This window comes from Ochotona curzoniae, unplaced genomic scaffold (assembly GCF_017591425.1).
Source record: "Ochotona curzoniae isolate NIBS_2020 unplaced genomic scaffold, NIBS_Ocur_1.0 scaffold_1037, whole genome shotgun sequence".
NCBI classification, from domain to species: domain Eukaryota; kingdom Metazoa; phylum Chordata; class Mammalia; order Lagomorpha; family Ochotonidae; genus Ochotona; species Ochotona curzoniae.
In genome coordinates, this window is record NW_024467083.1 from 12,647,244 (window position 1) to 12,671,501 (window position 24,258).

The following is a 24,258-nucleotide window of genomic DNA, read 5'->3' on the forward strand; positions in this document are numbered from 1 at the left end:
ATTTATCTGGACAGTAAGATGCTGGACTCTCTGCATGGTCCATGCCCACAATGAAGTAATCATGACTGGTTATGAACTACTACTGTAACAATATGGAGGAATTCAATATGGGGGAAAGGCTTAGGGAAGGGCTGGGGGAAACCCAGAGTATATGAAACTGTGTCATAAAATTAAATATAAAATAGATAAATAAATAAATCTTAAAAAAATAAGTCTAGTATAGGAGAAAACAATCAGGACCTACAAATATATGTAACATGTGTAGTGAAACATTTTTGTTTAAAAAGGGCAATTAAAATAGAATTTATGTTTTAGCAATAATTATTGGCATGGAAAAATAGTCTTAAATAGGGAAAGCCACATTTTGCATAAGTATGATATAAATCATTTTTATTATTTAAAAAACAGGAAGAAATGTGTTTTATGTAGCAAGCTTATGTTTGGATATATGCATCTAGCATAGAAAAATCTAGCTTGAGTACATTAACATAAAAATTTAAACATTAATAATTGTGTAGTGTATGAGATGAAGGGTAAGTGTTTTATATACAAATATATAATGAGTATATCATTTTTACGGTTTAAGATATCTTCCATTTTGTACCATTTAAACTTAAAAGTCTACCTTCAGAAGCCATCTTAAGAGAATAATTGAAAAGTGAAAAGGTAATATAGAACAATATCATCCATATAAAGTAATAACCAAATTAACAAATTTTCAATATTCAGTCTCATTGTACCACTTAAGGAAATCCTGTTTTAGTTCTAAGTATTACATTAATGGTTATTATTACTGTGTTTCTCAAAGAAATTTTAATAGAAAACAGTTGTGATTATAATTTTCAGTGAAAGAAGTAAGATGCTCACGGCACACTGTGTAAAGCTCAGGGCTTCAGCACAACTCTGCTTCTTAACATGCGGACAGACATGCTCCACCTGGAAGCAGACTGTGCTGATAAAATCTGACGAGGGTTAGAAATGGAATCACTGTTATTTTACTTTTAGATTCTTCTTTATTTTGAAATTTTTACAATGTCTACTAATTTCCCCAAAGAATAAATCACAGCAAACATGTAAACATCTGAATTATTAAAATTTTTAAAAGTTATTCAAATGAAGATTTGTATGATAATTGTTACAAACAAGGTGAAATGTTGTGTCTGATATAAAAAACAAAAGACTTAATTATTTCATATGCTTGTATACTAAGTTCTGTTAAATAGAAAACAAGACTAGACCAAGACACTAAAAGTCATATGTTCATATTTTTCGGTCATACTGGAAGTAGAGAAAATCCTGATTTTTTAAAGCTCAATTTGGAGAAAATTGCTTGATTCACTGGCAAAATGTTTATAAAATTTGGGAAGATGGATTTTCCATGCTAATGAAATAGGTAATGATTCCCCAAATTCAGAAGACAGAGCAAATTAATATTATTAAAACATTAAATATTTTATTTTTATTTTATTAAAATATTTTAAGTATTAAATGTTTAATCTTCCAGCAGCAAACATCTTTACTTTGGCAGATACCATGCTTGATTTTTTGTTATTAAGATCTGCGTAACAGAATGTAAGGTTAGTCTAAGCAGTTGTTTTTTGGACCATATAAGAACTTGATTTAATATACCAGCCTCTCTTCCAGTAAGTTATTAGTAATACATTAGCTTTCACAATGATTCATCAAATTTATCTTCCTAATTGAACTAATGTCAAGGCCCTGTAGATAGTTCTTCGAGGGAGAGCACATTACATCTACCCATCCTTCAGAGCTCCAAAGGAAATAGCTACAAGTTTTAAATTTATATTGGCTGATAGATGCCATAAATCATTAGTTTCATGTGCGAAATTCATAGTGTTTCCTTTGTTGGTTTAGACATGGCAAGTTAAGTTCACTACAGGGATTCAAGGAGAAAAGAATTTATTGTGGCCATGAGAAATTGAAAATCTGTCTTTTCTTTTTCTCCCCTCTTCTCCTATGGCCTCCATCTTACCTTTCTTTTTTGTTCTAATGACCAAAGCTATTGAAAGAAATAAAACTATGTTGTTAATTCTGTATTGTAAAATGGTCAACAGTGTATGTGTATGCTGAGCATAATCACTGCTTTAATTGACATGCAGACCTGGTTTTCTAATACCTGCAAATTACACTTTGCATTCTGAGAACTTCAGCAAAGACACCACAATGGATAGTGAAACTCTGCAATGTAGTTTCTTTATAAGTAGATTTTTCCTTCTCTAGTCAGTCTCTAAATAATTAATAAATAAAAGTTAATTTTATGCTTAATATGTTATAATTTCACTCAATATGTGTAATAAATAACAGAAACAGGATTTCACTTTTTCTAACTAGATCATGAGTATATGGTAGATTTCACATCTATTTTTAATTATTTGGTCATTCATTTGTTCATTCACTCATTCATGTTTCTGGTAAACCTCCATCTCTGACCTCTCTTACAGCTAAAAATACCCTTAATGGCTAATGAGCCCATTTTTATTCCTAAGGAAGCTATTACTCTTGTAAAGATAGGCATGACTAACAAAACTCTTCACATTGATACTAACAGTTTAATTTTTAATACAAAATGTTTTACTGGAGATATGACACAAAGAATGAAAAAATATCAACTCAGTGCTCCACTGGTGAGATGTTAGAAGGAAGATGGGTCTTCTAAGGCAACATATCATTGAAGATATTGTAAAGATATGCCGGCACCCATAAAAAGGTCATCTACTAAAGCAGTACTGTTACTAGTCAAGATTGTTTTTAAAGTCCAAGAATAACTTTTTAGGTAGATTGCATTTTATTCATTTTATGCTGTGTAAATTCAATGGGAATTGTGTTTTCTCAAATCGTGCCATTAAGTATCTTCAATTCTAAACAGAAACACTTCATAGAATAATATCGCCTGTTTTAGTATTTGCCTGCTTGTAACAATGTGGCTTCTTAATATTCATTTCAAAACCTATAAAACAATAATAAAAATAGTAGCTAGCTCAAGTGAATTGAACTATTTGTTTCATATCAGTATCCCTTCAAGCATCTCTGACACAAATCACCTTAAAAGAGTCTTTCCTTTTTCAGATTTGTCATTGGCATGTTTTGAAATGTCTTTCCTAAACAGGGCTAAAAATGCTACATATTGTATAGAAGCACCCGCATGGTCTCTTCTATTTCAAATTCTCAGGATATATAAGCCAAAACTCCAGTGCTGAGCTGTTTTATCTTTTTGAGATGAAAGAAATATCAATACATATCGATGCAAACAGTTTGCTTACTTTCAGGTCACCCCTGGGTCAAATGACTCAATTCGATGAATGAGTTTAGCTTTTAACATTTTCACTTTCAAGTCCTTTTCTCAGAGGCATTATATACAGCCATATGTTGTATAACCTTTACTTTCAAACTCAATTAATGAGATATATTTCTTCACCCGTTTTATTCCAGCCCTTGATTAAATTACTGTGTTTGCTTATTTGTTATCGAGCAATTGAGTCGTTCCTGGTGATTTCAGCTGGAACTCCAAACCTCTAATTCATTCAGCAGAGACAGATTTCACATGTCACCTTATTCTGAACAAATTGCTAGGATTTTGACCTTAGATTTAATGTGATGTTCTACATTGATAAACTTAAAGAATGATTTTCTATTAAAATAGACCTTAATGAGCATGTGTTTATTCATCATTTTGCAAGAATCATAAATTTACTTCTGTATACTAACAAGAGCTTTTAGCAGAATTTATAGCATATTGAAACTTGAGTCTTCCTATCCCATGCCCCATAGGAGGCTCAATGTAGATCTTTGAATCATGTCAAGATATTCCCTGAAAGTTTTTGAGTACTTTCTGAAAAACTGTGGAGCAACTGTTTACAAATGGCATAGTATATTTGTAAGGAACTTTTGGGATTGAAGTGAAATAGAATATATGAGATAAAATGTTATAATTCATTGTATTTATGAAATTGTATACTTTCCAGGTATATTCACTCATGTATTTGTGTGTCTCCATATTCGTGAATATTAGGATGCTTCATAAAGATTGTGGGAATGTAAAATTATAAAGTAAGTTGATTTAGTGCAATATATAACCACCACTCACTATAGAGAAATAATGATGTCCCTGTTTTCCAGGCAAACATAGTCAGTGATAACAAAAATATTAAAAGAAATGAAATGGTGATAGTGCAGGAGTTATTCAAAATTAGCACTTTAGTTAATTGTAAAAGATATTAGTGATTATAAAAATATTTAAAACTAGAAATGATCACAAATTCAAAATAAAAACTGAAGTGAACTTGTTACAAAATGTATTTCCTAAATCTGCTATATTCTAATAATTTTACTTACATGGTTATATGCTGAATTTTATGACATTGTTTGGTATTGCACGCAGGGTAAGATTCAAATACAATGCGAAGTCAACTCTGACTGATAATTGTAATTTGTGACTTTCAAATTATATTAACTCATATTGTCTTTCTTACTCAGCTGCTAGTACAGCTCTCAGGTGCAGAATAAATTTTTAATAATAGAAAATTCATGGACATAGAGTGCACTGAAAAAAAAAACAAACAAACTGAGTTGGCAGCCACAGCAGTTCATCCAAATAGCGAAACATAAGATAGAAAAAAAAACATTAAAATTTTAAGTGAAACATTAGAAATGATTTCAAATTAATTGAGTTTGAAGGATCAACCAATTTTAAAACATAAAGATAACTGGTCCTACCAAAACATCAACTTTGTAATTCCTAGGTTCTGTAATAGGAAGCAATAGGTTAACATTACTGAAGCAACTCTTTTAATGCATAAAGGAAAATCATTGTTTCTATACTAAATATAGCCCTCAAGATTATGATTAGAATATAGTCCTCCATGAGGTCATAAAAAACCTTGCTGTGACTAAGTCATCTTTCTGGAATGTATTTATTCTCTTACATATTTTAATTGAGTACTGAATATTGTGAACATTGTATGTGTGAATGCAAAAGTTATTCTTGGTATTCGTTAACCTGATAGCTTTTAGATAGAAAATACTTAAAAATGTTCCTCTCATATTTTTCAAAACTAGAAATAACCTTTATGTACAGGAAAAAAAAGATTTTAAAGGAATTTTATCTTTGCCTTAGGGTGATTTTATTTATTCATTTTAAATTGGCAGAAGTTAAATTCTCATGGGCTATTTCATTTTCTTTCTTACTTAAAAAAAATATTGTACTACTGCTATTGGAAACTGTGTGTGGAGGGAGGGGGAGCAGGAGAGAAAAAGAGAGAGGGAGAGAGATCTGACACCAACTAACTTCGCAAGTGGCACAAGTGGCCAGCTAATGCCAGGAGCCTAGAACTCATTCTCCATCTCCCGTATGGTGTGACGGTGTGCACTGTTCCAAGCACTGGAGACCTCACTTGGGCATTTCAGAGTGTAAATTAGCAAGTGGATGGGAAGCACATAGCTGGGCTGCACTCCGGCAGTCCAGTGTGACATGTGAGCATCTCCCATAGCAACTGAAAACACTGCATCAAATATGCACTCCTTTTTTTTTTTAACTCAGAGCGAGCATTTTTATCATATTTTTTTTCTTTTACTTTTTAATTTTTTTTAATTCGTAAATCAGATATACAGAAAGGAGTAGAGATAGAGGAAGATCTTCCATCCAATGATTCATTCCTCAAGTGGTCGCAATGGGTGGAGCTGAGCCGATCTGAAGCCAGAAGCCATGAGCCAGGAGCCTCTTCCAGGTCTCCCGTACAGGTACAGGGTCCCAAGGCTGTCCTCAACTGCTTTCCCAGGCTACACACAGAGAGATGGATGGGAAGTCGGGCCTCCTGGATTAGAACCGGTGCCCATGGGATCCCGGCGCATTCAAGCAGAGTACTATAACCACTAGGCTACCATGCCAGACCTCCAAATGTGCACTCATTTTATTCCCTTCTTTGTCAGAGATTTTTTTAACATCAAGTTGCATTCTATTAATTCAAAGGACATCTTTTAAAGTAGGGATTTTCCTCTTGGTTCATAGTTCAAAAATAACAAGCCATGTATCAAATGCAAATGTAGTTTATATGTTTCCAGTTTATGCCAGAACTGTAGGAACAACATATAAAAAGTTTAAAAACAAATGTTGCCTTGCACTTTTAAACCAAATCATGATTTCTACATGACCATTTAAAAAACTAATTTGATGGGTAATGACAACTAATTGGAGAAAATTAATGGCAATGCTGTGTGGTTTAACAATTCTGCTTTTGATACAAAAATAAACATTTTTCTTACATAAAACTTTATAGAAAATGGAATTAAAATATAAATTATTTTATAGTGCAGAAAATTTTTGAAACACACACATATTTTCTTCATAATGCATATTTCCATGATCCTTTGGAACACCCTTTGCATGTCTTATAGCTTCCTGGATAATGAATGGAATAGTTGAAAATGCATGTTTTAGGGGCTGGTGTGGTGGCTCAACAGGCTAAATTCCCCGTGCAGCACTGGCATCTCATCTGGACACCTGTGTGTCCTGGCTGCTCCACTTCCAATCTAGCTCCCTGATTATGGCCTAGATCTTACTTGGGCCGTGCATGATGGCTCAATAGATAACTTCTCACCTTGCAAACACTAGAATCACATTTGGGTCTGGTTGCTGTCCCCCCTGCTCCACTTCCCATTCCCTGCTTATGGCCTGGAAAGCAGTAGAAGATGGCCCAAAACATTGGCATCCTGCACCTACGTAGGAGACCTAGAAGAAACTCCTGGCTTCTGGCTTCAGATGGGCTCAGCTCCGGTGCTTGCAGTCATTTGGGGAGGGGCTCTCCTCTCTGTCATGGGATCTGCCTTTCTAATAAAATAATCTTTTTAAAAAAAACCACAAAACTTTGTCTTTTTCTTTCTGTAAATCTACATTTCAAGTAAAATAAATGAATGCATTATTTCATGAATGTGTTAAAATTTTCATGACAACTTACCCTTTGTGTTCTGATGTAGACTATGAATTCTTTTGTCATAATTTTTATTTTAAATTGAATTAACATGTCCTGGATCACATATGCTGCAAAATATAAACTGCATTAGAACATTTATTCTACCCTTTGTTGTTTTATATATAAGAATAAATTTGGGGGTTCATTAGAGTCTAATAAAGATTGCTACATTTTTATTTCTGATCAAACATTTTGTCAATTTTTTGAAATTATGTTAAACTTAATATTCAGAGAAGTTGTTTGAAGTGATTCACATATTTGCTTGATAGATTAAAAACTTCAAAGTATTTATAAGGTTAACCAATTTACCAAAGGTTATATCACTTGTAAATGGAAATTCCTGGATTTTATTTTTTACTTACTCCAAACACATGAAAAACAGCATCTTCATTTGTAATGTGATTACATTGTTTGAAGCTATAGAGAGAGTGATTAACTGTAGCTCTAAACAGTGTTCAGACCTGATTTCCCCATGTTTAGGAGATTATATTTAATGTCAAGTCATATAGGAAAATAATTTATATCTGTATATGTGGATTGCTGATAAGTATTTGGGCGACAGCAGAACACCCACAACATATATTTAATCCACTCACGAACATTTTCCAGGTGCCATGGATTACAGAAAGGACAAGACAATTCTACTGGATATCCAATGTTTTATAAGAGCATACTCCCAAACTTACTGATTTTAACAACCAACATTTGTTATTTCACAGTTTCTGGTCAGGAATCAGGTGTAACTCAGCTGGATGCACCTGCCTTAAGGTGTCTGACAAGGCTACAGTCAAGTTTGGGTTTGGTCAGTTCTGAAGGCTGAATTAAGGGAGACCTGTTTCTGAGCTCCCATGGTTATTGGCAATTTTAAGCTCCCTGTAAATTGCTAAACTAAAGTTATCACTTCTTTTTATTTATTTCTTTATTTTTTCTTTTTAATTGTCTTTGTTATTATTTTTCATTGATACAGTTTTGTAGGTATAGGGATACCCCGTATCCCCCTCTGCCTCCTGCCTTCTCATTCACTCCAACACCATTTCCCCATATCATTACAATAGTCACAAGTCAAATATTCTGCTTAGTGTATCATGGCATTGTCACGCCATACGAAAGAGTAGAAAATCTAGTAGCAAATTGTCACAGTGTATTTAACTATTCTGGTGGCAATATCAGCTCTTTCCTGGATATTGGCCTAAAGTCAGTTCTTTGCTACATATGTCTTTCCCTAGGGCAACTCACAGTGCAGCTGCTTTCGCTGCTGGGAGGAAATAAGAGCATGTTAGAGAGCAAAGAGGTGCAGGGCTGCAGCAGTTTGGTAACTGATACCAAAAACATAATCCAGTCACTTTTGCTTGTTCTGTTCATTAAAGGAACCTCCTATTGAATCAGATAAAATTATAAAAGGGTATAAACGCTACCATCCAGAGATAGTTGGGAACAACATAGCAAGTTTCTGCCAAGTTAATCAACATTTAGTAGTTACTGGTAAATTCAGCATCTGAATTAAGAATCACAGAAATTAGCATTCCTCTATTATGAATTTAGTCAGAAGTTCTATTTCCAAAGAGTGAATTAGAATATGAAAAATTCTAAAGTACATAAGCATAATTTTAAATTGGTTAAAATATAACTTTCTAAACTGCTAATATATGTGGATGAAATAAATACATTAATAGGATTCCTGAATTGAATGTTCAATGAGACCAAGAATAGGTGAGGGAGTGTTGGGTTTTGCAGATTATGAAGAAGTGAAGAGAATATTAATGGTTTTAATGTCAGAACAAGCTATAGACAAAGCTAGCTGAAGTACAATAGGGATGTGGTTAAGGAAACCCAATTTGGGAACATTTTAAATAGATTCACTTTAGTGATATAGTGAAACTTTTGCAATTTCATTTGAAGTAAATATTACACTTAAATGAAGTTTGAAACATATTTCAAAAATGAACTAAAATTTACTGTTGGTAATGACAAGTTGAATTTCACTCTGAGATTTGCTCCTGTCATTGCTCAAATTTCTATGCATAAGTTAACTCCAGATATTAAATTTATTACCATTCAAGATCCTATTCTATGGAATGAACAATACAAAACTAAATGAAATTAATTTTCCTCCTTCATAAACTGGTTAGAACTAGTATTAGTTTAACCGACAGCATTATGAAAGACTTACATGTTTTGGGTGTGTAAGCTACACGGTTGTCAGATCAGGAGAACAACCAAGAATGTTAGGGTCAGAATTAAAAAGGTAAATTAAGTGAATAATCACATTGCAAGATGAAGAATATGGATTTAAGTGATCAGATCATCTGAATGTTTTCAAACAGGGTGATAATATGGTAACTAAGTGGGGGGAAAATGGAGGTAGATAAGAAACAGCACTAACTTGGGGGCTAGTGCAACAGTCATAAACAGGACTGATGAGATCTCAACATGGAGGAAGACACAGAGACTGTTGCTCAGTAAGTACTCGGCTGTGACCTCAATTAGAAGACAGTTAAAGATGCCTTCTGTGTTTCAATCGGGATAGTAGATAGTAGAGAAACCTTAACAAATACGGGGCCGTCAGTGGAAAGGAAGCAATACTTACATTTTCTGGTTTAACTGTGGGGTAAATGATGCTTAATTTAAAATGCAAATTAAATATTCAGTAGTGAGGATATAGATAGCATTTCACTTAATTAAGCAAATCATAAGCAGAAGCAGGAATAAACATTAATCACTACAGAATAAAGGAGTAAAAGTACAAAGTCTTTGAAAATAAAAAAAGAGAGAAAGAGATTACTATTAAACTGAAGAAGGAAGATGAATGGTTGCTAGAAGCAGCCAATGGATACCTGGAGGGAAATTAAAAATTACTAACAACAAAATCAATAACATGCAAGAAGAAGGGCGTGATTGGCCAGTGGTAATCTGCTGAGACTATTATCAAAGCTATTCAAATTCAATAGAAATTTTGTTAGACTAAGTCCACATCGAAAGTCTGGCTTCAGGGTTGAATTTGAGAAGAAAACAATTCTGAGAAAGTAGAGACATCATGAAATCACCTCTTTCCATAAGGTTTGGCAATGATGCGAGGAAACAGATTGTGTGAAAGCTTGAAATAGCAGCATCACAGGAGGAAATGAAGAAACTGAACATGTTTTTCATCCAAAAGGGAAGGAACTACAGATAGGTACATTGAAAATGAAACAAGAGACAACTAAGAGATTTTTGAATATGCAAGGGACCAGAAATTACAGATTAAAAGGTAAATGCTTAGTCTCGGTAGCTGGGCGTACAAACAAGAGAAAAGGGACAGACTCTGGCTCAGCTAATTGAGCTGTTGCTCTACATGCATATGTCCGTGTGTCAGAGCCTGGGCGATTGAATCTGACTTCAGGTTCTGATCTGGCTTCCTGGTACTTTAAACCAGTAGCAGGTGCTTGCCTACCATTCATGTATGACACTAAGTTTCTGACTTCTGGTTTTAACCTGAGCCAAACTATGTTGTTGTGGCCATCTGGACAGTAAAGCAGTGCATGGGAGATCTCTCTTTCACTCTCTTTCACTTTCACTCTCTCTCTGTTTCTTTTTCTTTCAAATAAACACTGATTAGTACTTTAAAAAAAGAGAAAAATAAAAGTTTCAACAACTATGAATCTATGGAGGAAACACTAGTTGGTTTGTTCTAATTTCAGTAATCACTTCAAAAAATAGCTACTGTTTGCTCAGGGGTTTCCATTTGCTAGGTATTAAATGTCTTATATGTATTAACTCATTTAATGTTTTCCAAAAATTCTTCACTGTGAGTTCTCCCACTTTACATATAGAAAACCTAATCCTTTAAAAATGTAACTTAAAATAAATAGAAAGTAAGTTTGTCCAAAACTTGCAGTGGAAACTAGGTCTCTGAGTCACGTCTTAGACTGTCTCCAAGCTCACACTATTGATTAATTGTTCTGAGTCTATTGTGAACATTTGGATGACAGAAATGACTTCACTGTTATTTGGAGAATAATTGGCCATCCATAATGGCAGCATCAATTTTCTTGATGGCCTGGCGTCTCATGTCCTGTATTTGGTGATTTTTAGAGAAGAGAGTGGAGAATTTCAGTTGCCAGGCAAGCATTGTAGGCCAGGGCCATGTTAATGTTAAGAAAGGAGCCGAGATTCATTAGAAATGACTCTTCCTGCAGTCCAATGTGAAGTAGAAGGGAAGGGAAGTCACAATGGAGACTAATTGGAAGCACGTGGAAGAAAGAAAAGGCTGGGCAGCGAAAGAAAGACATATAGTATTCAGATTGGAATTGTGGGAAAAAATTGGATTACAAGAAGGGCATCATTCCTTCAAAAAGAATTATGTACCAAAGAGGTGCCACTACAGTAGTTCCTGCTTCTACAGACATCAATTTCACATAATTGTGCCTGAGGGAAAAGATTTAATATGACATAAAGATAGTGTTTACTTCAAGCAAAGTGGAGAAGGAATTGTTAAAGTCATGGGAGCTAAGAAATGCAAGCTAGCAGAGTTGAAAATATTGACTTTTGAACGTATTTATGCTTTGTATTTTTATTCCTTTTCCTATATTAGGTTTTACATTAGTGATGATAAAGTATTTCTTATTTATAGTTCCTGTTAAAATCTGTACCATTGTGCATGCTCTATCAATGAAAAATGAGTTTTTAAACTTCTATGAATGCTTAAACAGTTCTATGAAAATTGAATTAAAAGCTCAAAATATTTCTGTTGCAGATAAATTTAAAACCAATGAAATATTTCAAAATACATATTTAACATGAACTTTAGAAATTACAAAAAGTTTTCAAAGGGTTTTGCACCAAAATAAAATTAGTTAACTTGATTTTTCACCTTCATTTATACCACCTTTATTTCGTTTAATAATTTTCAATAAATCTATTTTTGAAGATAATTTCATATCTGAAAAACTGTACGAAAAGAATGGAATATTTTAAAGAAGTAGAAATTTTCTCCATTGGTAAAATCTTTTGCATTGTAATAACTTAGTTTAAGTTAATAAGTGAAGTTAATAGTTTTGAAATCATTTTGATAATAGTAAATTTAATTGTATGTTAAATTTAATATTGGCACCTCTACAGTTTGTTTATTTGGGGAGGATATAGATTCTCTTTTTATAGTGGGGTTCTGAATAGTTACTTACTTGAAGTAACTATTGAGTAAGTTCAAAAGAAATGATGTTCTTTAGTGGTTCAAAATGGGACATTATATGGCTGGCATAAATTGGAACAGAACTTCAAAAATAATCATGTCAGATAGAAGGAAAATAATGTCTTGATTTTATTTTAGGAGCCAGACTGGATTTATTTGTAATATGTAGGACAGTGGAAGAAAATAGTGAAATTCATTTCTGATTTTTGAATATGCAGTTGCTGACTGGAAGTCTTAGTCTGACATACGGCCTTCAGTTGTACAGAAAAAGTAGATGAAAATGATTTTGTCATTTTCCAACTTTTGAGTAACTTAGAATAAATTGCTTATCTTTTAATATGTAGCAGGAAACTAAATCTTTTTTAGCACTTGAATAAATGCTTGATAAAAACAGGGAAACTGCCATACACCGAACTCAACAGAATTGCAAAAGGTTGGTGGCCAGTGTCAAATAGTTTTCTTTCTTGTAAGGTAAAAATTGATGGTGAAAAATTCAAGGAGACTAGCATTCTCCTTACCACCAGAGTAACTCTTTTAACATTATGAAAAAAAGTCATCCAAGAAAAAAAAATAAAACTGCTGAAATCAATTCTCACATCTGTTTACATTCTCCACAGTCACACTACAGTCATCCAATGTCTTATGTCCTTCTTCGTGTGACACACGCTAAGTAAAATTTGTAATCACTGACAGAAGCAGTTGAGTAGATACTTAAAAAATTTATGCTCTAGGGTAAAATATAAGAAATTTTTCTTAAGATCTCCAGTAGAAGAATGATGAGTTGTAGGGAAAAAAAATAGATGGATGTATACTTGTTTGAACATTTGTTTTGCATATTTTTGCAGTTTTATCTTTTGTTATTCAACCACCTGTTATTTTTCTTGGGTTCATTCTTGCATGGTCTATTCCATGCCTCATTCCATATTGCAAAATTTTAATGCAACAGTGGAAGAAAATACCTTCTCCAGGTCTTGAAGCAGAGTAATCTAAATAAAGCAATTGTTAGATAGATTGAGATTGGCTTAAATAACTTCCAAGAATATCAAAATCTCATTAAAAGCAGTCAGGAAATACAAATATTACTTAAGACTCACTCCCTCAGTGATGGACCCTGTCCTAATGTAACAATATATCCAGTGTGGTATATGAAAAACTGTTAACCAGGCCCGGCAGCATGGCCTAGCGGCTAAAGTCCTCGCCTTGAACGCTCCGGGATCCCATATGGGCACCGGTTCTAATCCCGGCAGCTCCAGTTCCCATTCAGCTCCCTGCTTGTGGCCTGGGAAAGCAGTCGAGGACGGCCCAAAGCCTTGGGACCCTGCACCCATGTGGGATACCCGGAAGAAGTTCCTGGCTCCTGGCTTTGGATCCGCATAGCATCTGCCATTGCGCTCACTTGGGGAGTGGATCATCGGATGGAAGATCTTCCTCTCTCTCTCTGCTCCTCTCTGTCTATCTGACTTTCCAATAAATAAATAAATCCTTAAAAGAAAAAAGAAAAACTATTAACCTATGCTAGTGCTGTATCACCAAATGGTTATTCTACTATATGTCTAGTTACTTCTTGAAGTAAGCTACAGTGTATTCTGTAAGTGTTTCCTTGCAGATTTAAGCAGGTTATAAACTAAATTTGCCAGTAAGGAGTAATTATCAAGCCAACAGCCAGGTCCCACGGGGTAAACAATGCCTTTGAAACATGGATGACTGCCTTACAAGGAAAAAGTGCTACAAAAATTGTGGCCAATGGCTTGCAGCACTGTATTTGATAAACATGGTCTGAAATCACAGCTGCAGTCACTATTTTCAAGACAGTTACTAGTAGCTGCAAGAATCTATGAAAACAGTCAACAGGTTGTCTGAATTTGCCTGCAAGATCTGATGAATTATTCGCAACTAGAAATAATGTACATCAGACTTGGAGTAGACGAGCACAGTTCTCAGTAGTGCGAAAAGGGAATGATCGACTCTCAGCACATTAACTTTGTATGGGCATCTTTCCCCTTTAGTGTCTGGTTCAATCACTAGCAACCTCCAACGATCAGGGAAAACTCATTCTCTTGTTTCTTTTTCTAAGAAAGGCAGGCATAGGCTTGCATTTGGAACTAGTTTTCTTGGAAGAGACAAGGCAGAAATAGCATTTTTCCCCCCTTACAAATTGGCATGTGTGCCGGGGGAGCGGGGGGGTTGCCTTTATTAGTAAACCGATTCCACAGAAGTCAGAGTTTATATTGTATTGAACAAATGATTTTATACGTATAGTCCCTTTTTAATGCTTTGTTGTTAAATATACTTATAAAATACCTCAGATTTTTATCACTGCTAAGCCACTGAACTGAAACATTTACAAATGACAGACTCAAAAAGCAATACCTAGCAGTAATGAGAAAGTACAAATACCTGAATATAATCAGTGTGTCTCCATATTTTCAACCCTGTATTGCCTATTCGCAAAGCTCCTATTTTGCCTCATGTGTTTTGTGTTACAATGAGATTCTTACCAAAGTAATTTACTTGAATGCCTTCATACATGTAAGAAAATTGAGGCATAATGAAAACCAGATTTCTATGATTAGAAAGATAATAAGCAGAAACTTGGTTCTAGGACCCATATATTGTAGCCTAATCTTGTAATAATTTTTAGTGAACCTTTCTACATTTTAAAACAAATAGAACAATATAAGTGTTACAGTCTCTCCAAAAACCACAAAGCTAAAGCAAAAATGAAGTTCTTGACATAAGCAAGGAAGGTCAATAGTCTTCTGGACACAAGCTCTACCTTTTGACCTCAATAAATCAGAAATTTCCCAGCTGGAAACATTCACTTGGTCTCCAAAAACCTCCATTTATCATCAGTGACCAGATTCTGAATATGGCATATGAATTCAGTTACAACCCACAGCATAACAATTCATTTAATGACAGGTCAATAGAAGTTTATGGTCCCAGAAGACTATAACAGGTTATAAAATTATATCTCCTACTGATATATTAGCAATCCTAGTACCACAACACAACACATGACTCATGTTCATGGTGATGTTTGTGGGGAGGGCCCTTCCATGTTACTCCAGACAAGCGTGAATAAAATTAACACCTGGCAATTAAAGCAAAAACTGTTTTTGGTTTATGTATTTATTACCTTAATGTTTCAATAATTATTTTAATGTGTCCTCCCTCTGTTTATACAAAAATAATTGACAATGTTGGAACAATAGCAATCTTGCAGTAGGATACTTAAAAGAACTCATTGAAAAGTGGAATTAAATAATACATTACTGTGAAACTTTTGAAGACTCTTTGTACTTCCAATACAGTTTTCTGTATGCCAATATATGTTTTGATACAAATATATCTTCAATTTGCTGGATCCCTTTCCAAGTGGCCACAATATCCAGGGCTGTGCTAAGCTGTCATTAGGATCTAGGAGTTTCTAATAGATCTACCAGGTGGATGGTGGATGGCAAGGGACAAAGCACTTGAGTCACTCTCTACTGCTTGGTCCAGGCCATTATCAGAAAGCTGCATTGGAAGTAGGAGCAACCAAAACACACTTGTGCCCCTATGGGACCCAAGCCTTGCAGGCAAAAGTTTTTTCCACTATCCCAAGTAGAGGGCTTTACAAGTGATGTTTCCAAATGTTTCCAAACTAAATCAGAAGATGTGTGATTATGATAATATCACACACTTTTTCATGTTGATTTTAAATGTTTAAGTCCTTTATTTTGAAATAAAATATATAGTTTTAACTGTTGTCTTTGAAAACTTACAAATATGCAAGTAGAATTAAAGGGTAAATGTGCCTCATGGGGGATCTTGTATCAGCTTCTCATTATGACGGTTGTTGAAGCCTTTAGTGTTTCCTTTATTCTATCCTTGCAATGGCATTCAGATATCTCAAGTTGATCTAGATATTTGGACAATCGTTTAGCATGCTGAAAAGAGAAATGCCAAATGTAGTTTAAATTGTTACTCATTGCAGATAATATAATTCAGCAGTATCTGACCACATATACACGCTAATCTACTGTCAATATTGGGACTATGAGCTATATATCATGAACATGAAAGCACATTGATGGCAATGCTATTTTCTGCACAGAGATATTAAATGCAGAAATGGGATGCCAGTTTTTAAAAATCTGTTGCATTGCTCATATCTGCTTGACCTTGCTTGGTTTTATTTTTGCAGATGATGCAGTAAAATAAAGCGGTGTATCTGATTTTGATAGTTATTACTACGGTGTAATTAGCAGAAACACAGAAGTGACTAAGACCAACTGAAAAATCTAGCAAATAAGAGTGGATCTCAAGGCGGTTTTAAAATCATAAGTTTCTAAATGTTTATTTCAAAGGATTTCTTGAAGCACATGACTTTAACGTCACAGGTTTTATTGTTTTTGGTACATTGTCTGTTGTAAGCCTCATTTCTAATGAAAAGAGATAAAGGTTTCTGATTACTTACCCTTGGAAGATTTTGTGATGAATTTCGTGTCTAGAATGTTTTTTTTTTTTTTCCAAAAGGATGTCGAAAGCCAGGGATATTTAGAAAGCTCTATTTCTATTCAAAGAAACACTTGTGACTAGTATTAAAAATGTGTCTTTTGCCCTGCTGTAAGTAACTGTCTAGGTTGCATCCTACCTAGGCAAGTGTAAAATGTTGGAAGAAAATCAGCTCATAACTAGCTGATGGGCATCTGGAGCCTGGTTAATGTGAAATTTATGTTAATTATACCACTGTTCAGGTTAGTTGTGCATTCTGTTTTTAAAAGATATTTGGGTCAGATGCCAGTGCACCAGCAGAGAGCATCTTGGGACAGCATGAGAGTGTGTGTGGGCCCTGGATACGCAGGCAGTGGCCCAGACTGACACAGTACGCTTATGGAGGAATGGGCTTGGGGATCTATGCACTCATGGGCGTGGGAAGCTGTGGATTGCTTAGGGAGATGTGTGGGAGGGAGGACTGCTGAGGGAAAACATGACAGGTGAAGAGTGACTTCTGGGGGACTTGCACCAACCTGGCTACTGCACTGGCAGACAAACCAGGCAACTGAACTAGGTTGTTTAGAGGAGGGAAAATGGAGGACCTTTAGAGACCAAACCAATACACCCAAAAATGTGGGAGGCCTGAGCTGTCATAGTTGGTATCAACCACTTCCTACCACTGTACAAAAAAGTCATGGCCGGGGGGCCTGCTGGCAATGCTCTACCACAGTACCCACCAATGAATATTGGGGCACTGTGTGGACCATGTTAGGCTGGGCCATGGGAGTAATCAGCTCACAAGAGAACTGGGTCTATAAGCATATTCTGTGTGTGTGTGTGTGTTGGAGGGAGATCGTGGTCTCACCCCTGTGGGACTGCCATATCAGCTGGTTTGTTTGAGGGCTGGGGATAGAGATAAGTTGATCTAAGTATGACTATGGAACTCAGCAATCCTCATGGGTGCTGGGGTTGGTAACAGGCCAGGTTTGTCCAGACTGTAACAATTGAAGGCACACCCAAGAATTGGATCTGAGGCAGGCTGGACCACAACATTCATCAGCACACATAAAAACTGGGACTGGGAGTCATACCATACCAGATAAATACCTAGTACCCACTGCCATGTGTTAGATAGAGGTCTGAGATTACCCATGCTGGGGGAACTTGGCGACCTCCCCTAATGGGCCATCACTCCTGCTAGTGAGCATGTGAGTCTAGGTTGTGTGTTGGTCAAGCCAGGCAGGGCTACTTCACTTTTCCATAGCTGTGTGGCTTGGCTCTTCTTTGGGGGAAGGAAGGAGAGTGGACTGGACAAGACTAGGTTTGTGGGATAGAACAATAGTGGCTGGGACAATCAGAAGAGCCAGAATCCCTGCCTTGCATGTGCCTGAATTCATGTGTGCAGCTGTTCATGTCCCAGTTGCTCTACTTCCTTTCCAATTCCCTGCATGTAGACTGGGAAAGCAGTCAAGGACAGCCCAAAGCCTTGGGACCCTGCATCTGCATGGGAGACCCGGAAGAAGCTCCTAGCTTCTGGCTTCAGTTTGGCACAGCTCCAACCATTGCAGCTGCATGGGGAGTGAGTCAATGGGTGGAAGATCTTCCTCTCTGTCCGCTCTTCTCTGTATATCTGACTTTCCAATTGAAAAAAAAATAAATAAATCTTAAAAAAAAAAAACTAACCTTAATATCATAGTCAGTGGCAACAATGGCCTGAATTTCTTCTCGGGTTGATTTTTGCATATACTTTTGATTTTCAAGCTGGTTTGTTCTTAGATTATGAAGCCCTCAGGGTGTGGTTCATATTCAGATAGTTTTCTTTGTATAGACCCTAAATAGCATAACATAAAATTAGTGCTTTGAAATTCTTTTTGAGCATTGAGTAGAGTCATGCCTAAATCTCTGATACAAATTACCACTCTTTCCAAATTATGTAAAGGATATTTCTAAATCTTCTGAAATGAAACAATCAGTGAAAATCAAGATTCCCTGATGCCTTTGGGGTGCTTAGAATTCTAGTGAGCATTTTTTAAAGTGATGTTTCAGAAAAAAATGTTAACTGTATAATTTCTTGCATTTTGGTGTTAAGATATTTGAAAAGGAAACAGTACAATGGCATAGCAACTCATAGGGGTAATAGTTATGGACCTTATTGCTTTTATGCATAGATTTTCTGTGTATACAGGCATTGTTAAGCTAGTCAATGATCTACTGGGGAATTCAGGCATTCTTGGAACAAAATGAAAGCACTTATCTAGTAGGACAAAGGCATAACCATCTGAAACAAAATAAATATGACTTTTTAAAAATGAGAATGGAAGAGTGAGGATAAGATAGTAGGATGTGAAAATTATATTTCCAATTAAATAAAAAAATTATTAATAAAAGGAGAATCTATATCATAGCAACTGTGCATAGAATCTGAGTTGTGACCCTGTGGAAAATACACATACTGTTAAATGACAGATGAGTAACTGGAATTGCATGAATCCCTTGTGGCTGATAGAAATATGGTTTCGTTTTTGGACCCTAATGGGTTGGCTTATGTAGCTGTCATAGCAGGGGAAGAAAGTATGTGAGAAATACATGATCTGTGTTGCTACTTTGACCCAATATCTAATGTTAGCTTCATGATAGTCTATGCAGATTATCAAAGATTAAAAAATTAAACTTTATATTTTAGAAACACAGATGGACAATGTAAATAATTGCTATTTAGGTTGTGCAATGCTTACAGACCACAAGTCTGGCCTAAATCTAATGAGGGATTGTGCACGAAACTATCAGTGTGAATGTCACAGGAAAAAAATTATAATTTGAGCCTGGAAGTGGGCTTAAGACTTCACATCAGCCTAAATTTATAAGATTGCAAATCACTTTTTTGAACACTCTCCCAAATCCTGAATGTCTTTCCTCACTTACCTAAATAACTTTAAATGGTAGTTTATTTAAAATGTAAACCATATTTTCAAACTGAATACATAGGTTATAATTACTAACAACATCCCAGTAATGAAGCCCTAGCCATGAAGCATGGTAGACCCTCCGGCAGCTCAGAGACTGCATGGGCTCTGACACTGTCTTGTCCCACCATCTTCTTTTAGTTATTTCTTTGGCAATGGGCTCTGTGGATATAAACTGACATCCATTCACCTGACTGTACTTTATACCTTATGGGTTTTCTCTGCCCTACAGCTTTTTCTTCTTCTTTTAAAATTTATTTATTTTTATTGGAAAGGCAGATATACAGAGAAGAGGAGAGACAAAGAAGAAGATCTTGCATCTGATGGTTCACTCCCAAAGTGGCCACGATGGCTGGAGCTGAGCCAATCCAATGCCAGGAGCCAGGAGCTTCCTCCGGGTCTACCACTTGGTCTCCCAAAGCTTTGGGCCGTCCTCGACTGCATTCCCAGACCACAAGCAGGGAGCTAGATGGGAAGCAGGGCGCCCGGGATTAGAACCAGAACCCATATAGGATCCTGGCATGTACAAGATGAGGACTTTAGCTGTTAGGCTACCGTGCCTGACCCCCATGTATGTATTTTTTTGTATTCTATATTAACTACCACATATCAGAGGAAACATGATATTTGTTTTTATAATTTTTTTTCATTTTGACACTGGCTTATTCTACTAAGCATAAAGGTTTCCGGTTGCCTCCATTATGGCAAAATACAGAACTTCATTCTGTTTATGCTGAGTAGTATTCCACAATGTATATATGCCACATTTTCTTAACCTAGTTATCAGTTGGTGGACATCTGGATTGATTTCTTACTTTGGCTATTGGGACATGAGCTGTTAATAAATACTGTGGTCAGGATATCTGCCAATTTCATTTTATTTGAATAAATTCTCAAGAGTGAGATGGTTGCGACATATGATAGATCTATTTTTAGTTTCCTGAGAAATTTCCGTATGTCTACTTCACATCCTCATCAACAATGCATTATGGTAGGTTTTTGTCCCAATCCTTCTCAGAATTTATCCTCCTCCTCCTCCTCATCATCATCATCATGTGATGGCCACTCCAAATGAGCTGAAGTGAAATCTCATTGTGGCTTTTATTTGCATTTCTCTGATGGCTAGTGACTCCGAGTATTTTTTCCTGCTTGTATTGCATTGATTTCCTATTCATGGCCTCACTCATTTCTTATTTGCATTATTTGTTTTGCTTCTGTGAGTTTCTTGAGATCTTTATGGTTCCTAGATACTAATCGTTTATCTGTTACAGAGCCTCTTACACTTTGTTGAGTGATTTTTTTTTCTTCTACCTAATGCAGAAGTTTTTCGGCTTTATGTAATCCTACTTTCCTGTTTATGTCTTTATTTCCTGTGCCTCATCTTTTCCTTGACTTTTTTGCTGATGTTAATGTCATGAAGAGTTTCCCCAATTTTTATTAAAACAGTTTAAAATATTGGTTTGTAGATAAGTACCTTTATCCCTTCTGAGTTACTTTTTTTTTTTTAACAAGGTATATGGGAGGTCTTGTTTCATACTGCTGCAGTTCAGCATTCCTAGAAACATTTACTTAAGAAATGATTCTTTCCCCAGGAATTGATTTCAGTTAGCTTAGGAAAAAAGTTTGTTATGGGTAGGTAGATTTAATTTCGAAGGTATTCATTCTTCCAAGCCACAAACACAATTATTTTTCAATTTTTTTTGTGTTTTGTTTGATTTATTCCTTTAATGTTTTAAAATTTTCTTTATGAAGATCTTTTACATCCTTGATTAAATTCTTCCTGATACTGATTTTTAAAGGTTGATTTATGACTCAGGTGGCCTACGTAGGTATATGTATCTTTCAGGTAAATTCAGAAAACATGAACAGTTCCACGAAGTATGCTATTTATTTATTTATGCTACTTAACACTGTATGTGTTCGGTCACACTGCATCATATGTCATGTGCATTCAGGTACACAACATAGGGTGAGAAGTGTATGTGATTTTTTAAGTGTACATAAATCGAGATGAACATAAATATTGCATGAACCCTTCAGCATTTATCCCAACAAAATGCAGAACAATAGCTGAGGTTTTAGGTGGCATTAATTTAACCAGTTTAAATTATTTTTAAGTGTATAAAATATTCTGTAAATAATTTTTGAGCTGCAATTCTCCTGGGCCTTGATTTATGTATCTGGAAAGTCATTTTAAACTGAAGTGAAAGTCACTAATAAAGTGTTCCCTTTTATTTTAAGATAAAGAATTAAGCACTAAAACAATGAAACACTTTATCTTAGAATCCATTTTCACTTTTAAAAGCTTGACTCTATTTTTAAGGCCTTAAAATAATGAATATCACTTGAAAGAGCTGAAATTACAATACCTTTTAGACATTAACAAAACTTGTTCAAAACTCCTCCTCGAAAATAATTTGGCAAATATACAAAGCATAGAGAAATTGATGAATGTTCCAATAAAATAATGATAATCTTTGTAAGGTAGAGTGGTTTCACATTCTATGGCTAGAAACCACACAGAATTGAGGCTATTCCAGCTCTGGCATCCGTTCAGAAGTCTATTTCTATATACTTGCCAAATAACTGGGAACTTTCTATGCTGAAAATAGATCATTGTAATGCCCTCAGTAAGAAGGCCCATTTTTGAATCAATGCCAGATTTATCTGTGCTGTTAAAATTATTATGAGTATTAGCACAGCTATTAATAACACCATTTTGTAGTTTTCGAAGAGCTTTCATTTGTATTGCCTCATTTGATTCTTTCAGCTACTCTGAAAGACATAAAATACTGAAGTTATCAGCCTCATAATACACACGATGAACTCAGCAGGGCCTGGCACGATAGCCTAGCAGCTAAATCCTCCCTTTGCATATACCTGGATCCCATAAAGGTATCCCTTTGTACCCTGGCTGGTCTACTTCTCATCCAGCTCCCTGCTTGTGGACTTGGAAAGTAGTAGAGGAAGACCTAAAACCTTGAAACCCTACACCCCTGTGGGAGATGCAAAAGAAGCTCCTGGCTCTGGGTTTCATATCTGCTCAACACTGGCCATTGTGGCTACTTGGGAAGTAAGCCAGCAGATGGAAGATCTTTTCTCTTGGTCTCTCCTTCTCTGTCAAATATGCCTCTCAAATTAAAAAAAAAAAAATAGATCTTAAAAGAAAAAACAAAGACTCAACAGACTCAGTCAGTTACAAATGGAATCTCTGACATATAGATCAAGAATATTTCTGATCAAAACATGCACTGATAAGACTTATTACATATTATTTATGAATAGTTACTCTTATCGCCTAATAATAATTGCTGTGTGTACTGTAAGTTCACTGGGACAGGTAAATTGCATACACTAACTGCAAAATTCCAACCAAACTTTTGAAAATCATATTACTGCCCCTGTCTCAGGTGAGATGGCAAAGTCCTTGGGAGGTGACGTAATTAATTTTGCGTTCAGATCTGTTTGAGTTTGGAGTTCAAGCTCTTCCCTCAGAGTTATTACTTCATTTATTCTCACACTTGACCTCTGACACTAAGTACTCTGTCTCTCTTTTTATAATCCCAATAATGACCTCTGAGATTTAATATTACAATATTCACAATTATTAAAATTAAATTGGCTCAACTGGCTAATCCTCTACCTGCAAGTGCTAGAATCCCATAAGGGCAGGGATTCATGTCCTAGTTGCTCCATTTCCAATCCAATTCCTTGTTTGAGGCCTGGGAAAGCAGTGGGGGATGAACTAAAGTCTCAGGATTTTATACCTAAGTTGGAGACATGGAAGAGGCTCCTGGCTTTAGGTAAGCTTAGCTTTGGCCATTGCAGCCATTGGGAGAGAAAATCAGCTGATGTACGATCTTTCTCTACGTCTTCCTCTCTATAAATTTGCCTTTCGATAGAAACTAAATTAATGAAAAAACAAAGAATGTCAAATAAATGTATAAATTATTGATGTTACAGATAACATAATCAGAATATTTTTATTTTTGTTGAAAATGTGTGTTCTTTTGTTCTTTTTAAAGACTATTATGTTTATTTGCCGTGGTTACATAACTTCAGAGTGTAAATTAAGTGAGATAAATTTGTTTCAATCTCTACTGCCTGGCATACACAACTGATGGCTATTTTTGATTATAAACTGTTGAAGTTGAAGAAGTCTTTTTTATGATTATTTGAGAGATGTGGGTCATTGGTATAATGTTAATGATTATTTTGATCCAGATGCCTAGTTGTGCACTGTGTTTATCTGCAGCAAAGGAAACAAGCACGTGAGCAACGTAGATATGTACATTTGATGTTGCAATACTGGGAGCATCGTCATGTCCTGAGTAAATCAAAACAGGGCTTTCCTACATCTTATTAAACAAAAGTAAAATGTTTTACCTAACTAAGATGAATTTGCTGGTGAATTATAAGTGTAAATAAAGTGAAAACAGAAAAAATAGATTTTTTTTTACTAAATATAAATCATTACAACCTTATTTTATGTCATTTGTTATTTGTAATTAAAATATGCAAATATTAGAATATAATTATATTGCAAAGTTGTGTAAATCTAATGATATACTTCTAATTTACAGGCTTTATAGTAACATTCTCCTGATGCTGAAAAATTGCATAATTTGTATTTGCACAAAGTGAGCCAGTTATTTTGATG